Here is a 9,915-nt window from a genome sequence, read left to right as displayed (position 1 = left end):
GGCGACCCTGCTCGGCTGCTCTGACCTGCAGGCCCAACGGGCCTTGGTCGGGCGAGCCTGGGCGGCGGCCGATGCCACTGGGGTCCCGAACTAGGGACCTCCACCTAGTATTTGTAAGGGCTGGCCCCCTCTGGGTCAGCTCATGTATAACCTCCTGTATTATACCTGTACATAAATGTTTTACACCATGCCCGTGCCCCCCCCCCTCCCCCCCCGCCACCAAATACGGACCGGTGCGGTTTCGGCTGCTAGGTTTTGTTTTGGTGCAACGCACAGCGGTGGGTGGATCCGCCGGAATGCACTCTTGGGGTTGTGAATCCCTGGAAAGGTGCAGCAGACTTTCCGCGACATTGTGAGCGTGTCGCACCCACGATGCCCAATGCCTCGGTGGGAGGGCAGGTCCGAGAAAGGAGACGGACTCGGCACGTGGAATCCGGCTTAAAAGCAGAACTGGTGACTAGAACGACTGTTTGCTTTTGGCTTGGTCGCCCCGGTAGACGCGGTCGGGACTTTGTCGTTTTGCCGTTGGTGCTGGCGCCTCGGCAGACGCGGTTCCGACTTAGCTGTTTTGCCGAGCGACGAGATCGCCCGGGCAGACGCGGTCGTTCCTAAATTCGCAAAATTGAAAGTCACACGGTTCCCTCTCGGTACGAGGGCGTACCACCCAGCCGCGGACGCGTTGGTTTCCGATCACGAAAAGCTCGGTGCCTCGCGGGGGCATGCGGCTGGGCGATCCAAGCTTAGGTTTTGGGGAAGTCGCCCTTGGCCTGAAAGCACGAAAAGGGATGGAGTAACTAGCAGCAAACTCCGAGGCCAGAAAGCTCCGAAACGCGGGAAAGCCCGGCGGCTATCTGAGTAACGGTTAGTATACCTCGCGAAATCGCAGGGAGCATCAAGCTCCTAAATACCTCGACGGGCTCAGTAAAGCCTGCTTCTCATTGGGTTGAGGGGGCCCGTGCAGATATACCTTGTGGTAGCACGTGATGGGAACTGCGGACATCAACCGAGACTTCAACCATGACAGTGTGGGTGTATGGATTGAAGTTTCACATACTATGCCAGGGGCGATCGTTGGGGCCACGAACGCCGCGAAAACCGTGAAAGGATGGCTGCAGCGTGTGCGAGTACTGCCGGAGGAAGAGCCGAAGTACCGAACGAGTTCTGCGAAATATCCGTCTTCTTAGTACTGTGGGATGGTCGGGAAGGGGGGGGGGGGTGGGGGGGCGGAACCTGGCTTGGGGAACGGAATCCTAGTCGAGCCCCTGTAGGATTTTCCCTGTCTCGGACGGTCGGACATCGCCGGCAAAACGTTCTCTGTGGTGTGGGAGTACGCTCGACGCCGAGGGCCCACTATTGGTGCACTGAGTGCTCGCCCTTCAAGGAGGCCTGAAAAGGAACTCAGGATCAAATCAAGCCAAATCTGGTCAAAATCCCTGCTGTCCCCAATCCCACCTAATTCCCACAACCAAACCAACCTCCAACTTCCCATTCCCACAGCCCATCCCAACCCTCTACTTCCCAGGGGAGATCAGGGGAGTCTCCCCGGGCCCGCTCCCCCAGTCGTTGGTCGCTAAAGTAGAGCTTTCCCCATTGGTTTCTTTCCACCTTCGGGTGGCAAAATCACAATTGGCCTCGGGCCAAATATTTTATCTTTCTATTGGGCTTATACCCGGAATACATTTGTGGTGCGGGAGAGGCAAATTTTCTTATGCATTTTTGACGCCTCAACTACCATTTGTCCTTATCTACTCCCGCGATACAACAGAAATGCGGGAGAGACCCAATATAGGGTCTCAATCTACTCTGTCCCTATCTACTATGGTAAGGACCCATTCAAAAGGCCGCAGAACAAAAAGAAGAAACTTAGAAGCAAGGAATAACACCAATCAACCTGTGGATAAGACACAGAGATTGAAACCATCGGCTCGGAATAGGAGAGACAAGTTCAGCAAAGAGAGAACCTCTCAAGAAACAAGCAGCCTTCAAGAATGCCCCGGCAGGATGAAGGCAGCGACAAGGAGGATCCTGAGTCGATGCTGACTAGACTGTCTAGGATTGACAGGAACATCTTCAGCAGTCTTGTCAAATTTTCACAGATGACAGCGACAGATGAGAAGGTTGGAGAACTCATTGATAAAATTATAAATGAAGTTTGCAGGCTGAAAGCATCAACAATGGAAGCCACACATGAGAACGAGTTTCTCAGAGGCCAAGTTGCAGAGCGTAAGGCTCAGACGCAGCTCCCCACCTTTTCTGAAGTGGTGAGGAACTCGAGGCCATAAAATTCGGATCTGGAGACGAAACCCGAACACGAGACAAAAGCCATCATAGTGACGTCAAAGAGAAGGAAGAAGGAAAAAATCCTTGAAGACCTCAAGAAGAGTATGGACCCTATGGAGATGGATCTTAAAGGGACGCCAATGAGACCCGGGAAGGAGGGCGTGGTGATCGTCTCTTCTGATCCCCTCTCTCTGGAAAAAGTAGCCGAAAAGATAAGGAACGACAGTAGTCTTCATGACCTGGAGATCCAGCACCCCAAAGGACGACAAATGGAGATGAAGATCGTCGGGGTAGACCAGGACGTGGTAGATGAAGAGATAGTCACAAGAGTCATCTGCCAAAACAACTTGCAATGCCAAGAAGAGGACATTGAGATCAAAACTAAGTACAGAGGACGCTATGGCAAGAACGTCATCATCGCAATTAGCGAGCAGGCGTATGAAGACTTGAAGGACAGAACGCACATAAACATCGGCTAGGAGAGGTGTGCCGTGTACGACAATGTTTTTGTTACAAGATGCACCAAGTGACCCTCTCTTGATAATTCGGGAAAATTCTGCAGAGCACCAGAAGGGTGCGTCAAGTGTTCAAAAGTTGGGCACTCGGCTACAGAATGTGACAACGAGGCATTCTGTTCGGCGTGCAAAAACGAGGGACGTTCAGAGGAAGAGGTCAACCACCCTTTGCTTTCAGAATACTGTGAGCTACTGCAAAGGAAGGTTCAAAAAGAAAAGAAGAGAATTCTGCAGAGAATGTTCTAATCGTCATCACCATGGCGGGATCTACTTCCTATGTGTGGAAACATCAAGACGGTGCAACGGCAGACCGAACAGGAGAAGTGATGAAAGTAATTCAGGTTAATTTGGGGCGGGCCTTTAAGGCCAACCAGTCACTTAGAGATTATTCTGAAGACCAGCAACATGATGTGTATTTAGTACAGGGGCCATATAGTCTAAATGATAAAATAATCCCATTTCAATCAAGCATAAAATAATTGCAAGTAAGAAAAACCCAAAAACAGCAATTTTAGTGCATAAAGATAATATACAAATATTTCCCATCAAGGTTGAGGAGAAACTGATTATTGCAAGAATAACAAAACGCGATAAAAAATATGTAGCTGTAAATGTTTGTTGTCCTCCTAGCGAAGACGTAACAACGTTATTGTTGAAAATAGAGATGGCGATAGCACAATTTTCAACAGAAAATATTCTAGTTATAGGAGACTTCAGCGCCAAGAATGTATTGTGGGGCAGCAAAGAGACGGATCAAAGAGGAGATGAAGTGTGTGAATTGGCCATAAGAAATAACCTCACAATTTTGAACGACTCAAATTCTCCACCAACGTTCAAAACTGTAAGAGCACAAGGGTGGATAGATTTAACAATGGGAAATGAGGCTTTGAAAGCTAGTGTTTCAAATTGGGAGGTCCGGCTGGCAGCGGCGACCTATAGTTTTTCATGCTGTATGCTCGAATATCGCATCCAAATGAGGCAAAAACAAGCGCGAATTGCCTTTATTAGCAGAAATATGCGGCCTGTGCCGCGGGGCACGCCGCGCGGCGCGCCGCCGCCCGTGATTGGTCAAGCGAGGTCGTGACGTCATTTTGAGGACTGGAGAAGCTGCCGATGCGGATCCGGCGCTGCGCTGAGTGCAGATCGCAGCTTTCCGTGGCGTTGTAATAGCGAAGATGGCGACTATTTCTTTTACTGACCTCCAAAGAAAAGGATACTACAGTTTGTTCATTCCACGTATCACGTGAAAGCAAAAAAGACACGAGCAAAAAATTCTACGCCTAACACAAGCATACGCTAGCGTGAAAGACACGTACGCAGATCATGCGTAAAAGGTGCCAGCACAACCTCGGCTGGTATTCTCGGAAAGGAAGGGGTGCGAACAATACTCAAGTCAATTACCACCACCGGACGTCTCCTGGCTCGCCCGAAAGAGCGTCATCCTAAAGAAAAGGCTCAAAGCGCTGTGTACAAAAAATCCTATTCTCACTACCCGGCGTAGGTTGGGGCAAGAAAGTATTTCAAGGAAAGGATGAAGCAGCACAAAGCTGATGTCAAAATTAGCGAAGCGCAGTGGCCAAGCACTGCGAGGCATGTGACCACAGGATATTGAAGGAATCATTGTGCGCTGGAAACCAAGCTAAATACGCGCACAAGGCTGCTGCTTCACTCGTGGCGCGTTCAGCAGATGCCAGAAAATATTAATCGCTGCCTCGGAAACGTTCGCCCTTCCTAGATTTGCAGTTTAAGTTCAGTGAAGTAGTGGCCAACTATATGTGTGTTTAAAAGCCAAGCTAGCTGCAACTCGTTCGCAGCCACAACTTGAAGAATAAACCGACTAAGGTTGCGAGACATGATGTTTTTTTTGCAAAAACTTGATTGGCATTCATTTCTCTGTTAAATTTGCATCCGAAATCAGAACGTCGACCGCTTTCATTTTAATCGCTTAGATACGATTAAACGAGATGCCGCATATGAAGAGCTTCAATGCTTGCTTGCTTTGCTTTATTGTGTTTTGCTTTGCTTGCTTGCTTGCTTGGACACGTCGAACCGAGTACAAAATCACTAACCGAGCCTTGCTGAGCACGCCTCAGGTGGTCTGGCCGCACCTATAAGCTGAGAAGAGCAACACATGCTTGAGCATCTATTAGGTTTCTGCAGGGGCGTGTTTCTAGTGAGCATATTTCTGCTTTTAGAAGAGGCGCTTCTTCGAAATGGTGACGCGCCTCTCATGCGCGAGGAAATGAAAGGAACTGCGTCATGGTTCAGCCGCGACCGAAATCTCCAGAGATCACATTAGGGACAAGCTCTGCATGTAGCCGGTCTCACGAAAGTGCTTCGAGCAGAGTACGCTTGCTTTGGTCGGCTTGAATTCTTCGTCAAAGCAGCGAGCGCTTGCGCTGCGAGCGTATGATCTTGCGGAAAACAGTGGAAGACGACACAGTCGCGGGCGTAGTTGTTCGTGGACACGAAAGCAGAGTAGTACCTCGTGTTGAATCTGATTCTCAAGGTCGGCTGACACGCTTTGTACGTCACAACGCACGCAGTACGAGGAACAACGCATGCAGCACGAGAAACAACGCGCGCTGAAAGCTCTCTCGAGTGCGCCGAAGTATAGTGCCTAGAATATACTGGCTAGTGTGCGCAGCGCGCGCGTTTCGTACGGGAGGGCGAGGCCCCCGCCGCGATGCCTGCGCGGAGAGGCCGCAAGGGGCGCTGCCGGTCGGGAGGGTGCGCGAAAGCCGCCGAACTCCTGTCGTCTGCTGTCGCGCCGATACCGCAGCCTCGCGCGATTGCTCCTGTGAAATCAATGTTTGACAGGCATCATCTCTTGGATTGTGATTTTAGAAGACGCTAAACGCGAGCAAAAACATCCTGAAATGTTAAAGGCTAAGCGGCAATGCAAAGAGAGGACGGCGTTTCGTTCCATTGTGTCGAAGCGGTTATCGGCCTAACGAAGAAAAGGTGTCTTTGTTCACTGCATCGGGGGACCCAGCACGGCTTGCTGAATGGAAAAATAAGGTCAAGAGGGCCGACAGAAGGCTGACACCGAAGGCTGTCGTATGCGAAAAACATTTCGAGAACGAATGCATCGAAAGATCTTTTAAGATTACGGGGAACGGCGTCGTGAACGAACTCGCCCGACCGAGTGAAGCCACGCCTGAAGCCCGATGCTGTCCCTAAAGTATTCGAAAATTATCCACCTCATCTTGTGCCTAAAAAGACGGTGAAAAGGAAGGTGCGAAACATTTGCGACCAAGGACGGGCACCTAAACAACGGAAGCGAAATGTCGAGTTGGTGGGTCCCGAATTTTGCTCTGCAGTCGACAGTGATGATACGCGGGTTGACTCTCATTGCGTCGCTCGTGGAGGTGCATCAGAGGAACTCCAGAAGCGTTCCGATTCCGAGCAGACAGACAATGATACAGGACCGGTGTGTGATAGCGAAGCGATACTGCAGTGTCCGTGCCCAAGTGATGTTAATTCGGCACCCGTTCCCGTCACCTGAATTCTGATTCAGGTGACATGGATGAAGTTGCCTGCTGCGTCAAATGGAGCTTTAACTTATGCTTGTTGCGAGACCGAAGCAGGTGACTTCTCGAAACTATTCATCGAAAGAATGGTGACTTTTGGAAAACTTTTGCGTGAGCACGGTTCTATAATTGCCACAATTTACTTCCGAGGAAGAGAAAAGGAAAAGCGCGTGCTTACAGCCCGCCATGAGGCAGAGCCAATCCCCCGCCGTGGGTATGTGCCATTCAGCCCGAGGACATCATCATCATCATCATTAATCAAGAAATGGCTCTGCGGCCTCTGTAATGGGTGTGGCATGATTCCTGTTGCAGGCAAGCACACTTCATACAGAAGTATGTACTTTGCAGAGAAATGCTTGCTGACCACCGATGGAAAAGGAGAGTCATGCTTGCACTGCAAATATTTACGGACGCTCTCGCAGAACAACATCTACAGAAGGAAAAAGACGAAAGATCCTAGTGACAAAAAAAAAATCAAGAATTTTTCTCGTGCTTTGAGAAAGACAAAGAAAAGCCGGGTCAATGCTCAGCAGCATGTTACCCCAACGAAGGAGCAAAACAATGCAATGAGCGAAGAAGCACTCGAGGCAAAAATACAGTCACTCCCGAAGAAGCAGCAGTTAGCTGTGAGAGCTTGTTTCCTGGCCGCAAGACGAAAGTCTCTGAGAGGCATGCCTTATGATGGTGCCTGGATTGTGGAGTGTTTGCTATAATGAGGATGCGGAGCCCAAAGCTCTACGAGCACTCGAGAGCAGAGCATTATGATTTTTCCTGGGCGAAAATGCTTACAAAAATATCTGCAACGATTTAAGGGTGGCTTTGGTCTGAACACGCAGGTTTTTGAGGCCTTAAGCGAAAAGACCAAAAGCATGGACACGTTCAGCCGTAATCGTAACAAGTTCTCTTTACTTGGAACTTTTAAAATTTATATAAACTATAGGCTGCAATAGATTCATAATAGGGTAGTGGTTTATCTGTTTCCGTAATATAGTCAAAAGCTGTAAGTTTGATATCCTGCCGCTGTGGCAAATATAAAAGTGCTACTCTATCACACTCAAAGTTAATTTGTGTAGGTGAAGCCTACACAGTGTCTATCTGTTGGCACTGCAATTGAATACGCGCTTTTTCGTACTTTCTGTTGGCCAAAAAGCATTACCCCCACTCGCACTTCCCCTTTGATTAAACATATGCTGCATTCATTCTATTAAACCGAATTGTGTGTTTTGTGAAACGTGTTTTTTTTTTTAGTTTTAATTCCATCAACCGCTTACGCTCGCGTGTGCTTACATTTGGTTAGCGTTTGGTTTGGTTAGACCTTTGCAACCCTCAACGGCGCGACGCGTGCGAGAAACCGGCTCGCCCCGACGCGCGCGCTCACCCGACACCCTCTCGCACCACAGCGCCGCGGCAGGCATCACCTCGGGTGCCACCGCGCCGCCCGCGCTCAGCACACTAGCCCGTATATTCTAGGCACTATAGCCGAAGTATCCCCGGCTCCTCAACGTGACGTCACGTTGGCCGACATGGACGAGGTTTCCCTCTCCGCTGTTCTCCTCTGCTGCGGTCGCGCGCGGCGCGGGAGATTTAAACATCGCGTTTTTAACTGGTGATTGCGCCACTGTTCTGGACAAAATCGAAAAAATAATTTCACAGACGTGATCAGCAATGACACTACTTCAAAACCCTAAAAAATTAGCTGATTCGAAAACCGCCTCAGTCTCCCTTTAATAAAAAGCAAAATAAGAACATCGTTTTAACCTACATTAAAGATCACAGCGAGCACAGAGGAAATGAAATAGCAGATACATTGGCCAAAAGTGCGGCAGAGATTGGAGAGGAGATAAAAGCACCAATTTCCAAGCGGTACATCAAAAAGCATTTAACGAAGGGTATGTATGATACATGGAATGAAACATGGAACCAGGAGGGAAAAAATAGCTATGCATTTCAGTGGATTAGAAGTACTAAGAATTTGCCACAGCATTTTCCAACTAACCATCGCACATCTCAGGCAATCTCCGCACATGGGAGATTCCCTTTTACTTATGTAGGTTTCATATTTCGAATTCATTAAAATGTACATGCGGAGAAAATGCTATAAGCTTTGATCATTATCTTGAAAAATGCTCGATAACAAGAAAAGAGAGAGAACAACTGATTAATAAATTAGGCCCTAATTTATTAATCAGTTGTTCTCTCTCCCTAATTTAGCACTTAGGAAACCACAAACAATTAAACAATTGGATACTTATAATATACTTAATACTATGGTAGAAGTAATATTAGAAAAATCATATGAGTCATAACTGGGAATGAAGAAAATTGCTAGTGGAAAAAAAAGTAAATTAATAAATAATCAATTATTCCTTGTACTTCAACGTAGACGTACCACTTAAATAAACAGTGCTAAGGATTAAAAAATGTAAGGAAACTGTAGGCACAGGGAGGGTATTGACTGGTCTGTTAATTGGTGAAGAGGGCTAAGGCTGAAATGGACAAAAGAACTTGAGACAACAACAAGAAACAATGTGCGTGTGAAGTGCTGACCAAAGAACACAGCTGTAAGTAACCGCAGGTGGTGTGAGTGTGTGCAGTGAAAATAGCAATGAAAGAACAGTGTACTGACGAGAATAACGGCGAGAAAACCTCAAGGTATGCGTCCGGTACACCGATCATGATGAATAGTGAAGTGAAAGTGTATTTCTGTTGAAGTGAAGTGTGGAAAAACAAAAGATTATCAAGTATGTCAAGTGACTCGTGCAAGTGTGGAGAATTGAAGTCGACAAGTGTTTGTGAGTGTTCTGTGCTGTGTTCCTAAAAGTGCTTCAAGTCTACACACAGAGAGTGCAAGAGCTTGAAGACAAGTCAAGAGCTCCAATCATCATAATGAAGGTTGTGTGAAAAGCAACCGTGCGACCGGGTATGTGTTTGGTGTGTGTAACAAAAACAGTCATCACTGAAATGGAAAATAGCTACAGAGGAGAACAGCGAGTGAATAACAATCATGTGCTAGCCATGTGTTATCGTAATCTTGTGAACTAATCTAGTGATTAGGTTTGTGACCGTGTTTGTGGCAAAGTGACAAGGAGTTCAGTCATCAGTGAAAGCGCACCAAGTGAAGTGCAGCAGTGCTTGTGCTTTTTGTGTTGTGTGTGTCGACGTGTTATTACATAGAAATGGAACCAGCGAAAATAGACGCAAGACAAGAACAAAGAAGGCACACACCACAACGCTGAACTTACAACTGATTTATTGCGATGAAGAATTGCTCATTTTAAAAGAATTTCCTGCCTGCGCACACACCCTACAGACAATACACTTCGCGCACCACATGGTGACATGGCTACTATAATGATAAAAAATTAGGAGTCACTTTGGCGACTAAAGTGGTGCAAGGCGAAAGCCTGAGTACAGCATTCTGCCACGAATGTGGTTGCGAATGATGATTCAAGTGCTGCCAGCGAATGACGCGTCCATTGGCTGTCTGCGTGTGTTACTGATGTGTGGTTAACATGTTAAGCTTCGCCTGTAAGAGTGGAACGCGACAGCGTCTTGCAACGCTGCCAGGGAGTCCACAGAACGCCATC

Source organism: Amblyomma mixtum, chromosome 1 (assembly GCF_055824585.1).
Source record: "Amblyomma mixtum isolate Tamu chromosome 1, ASM5582458v1, whole genome shotgun sequence".
NCBI lineage: Eukaryota > Metazoa > Arthropoda > Arachnida > Ixodida > Ixodidae > Amblyomma > Amblyomma mixtum.
This window is presented reverse-complemented; position numbering follows the sequence as displayed.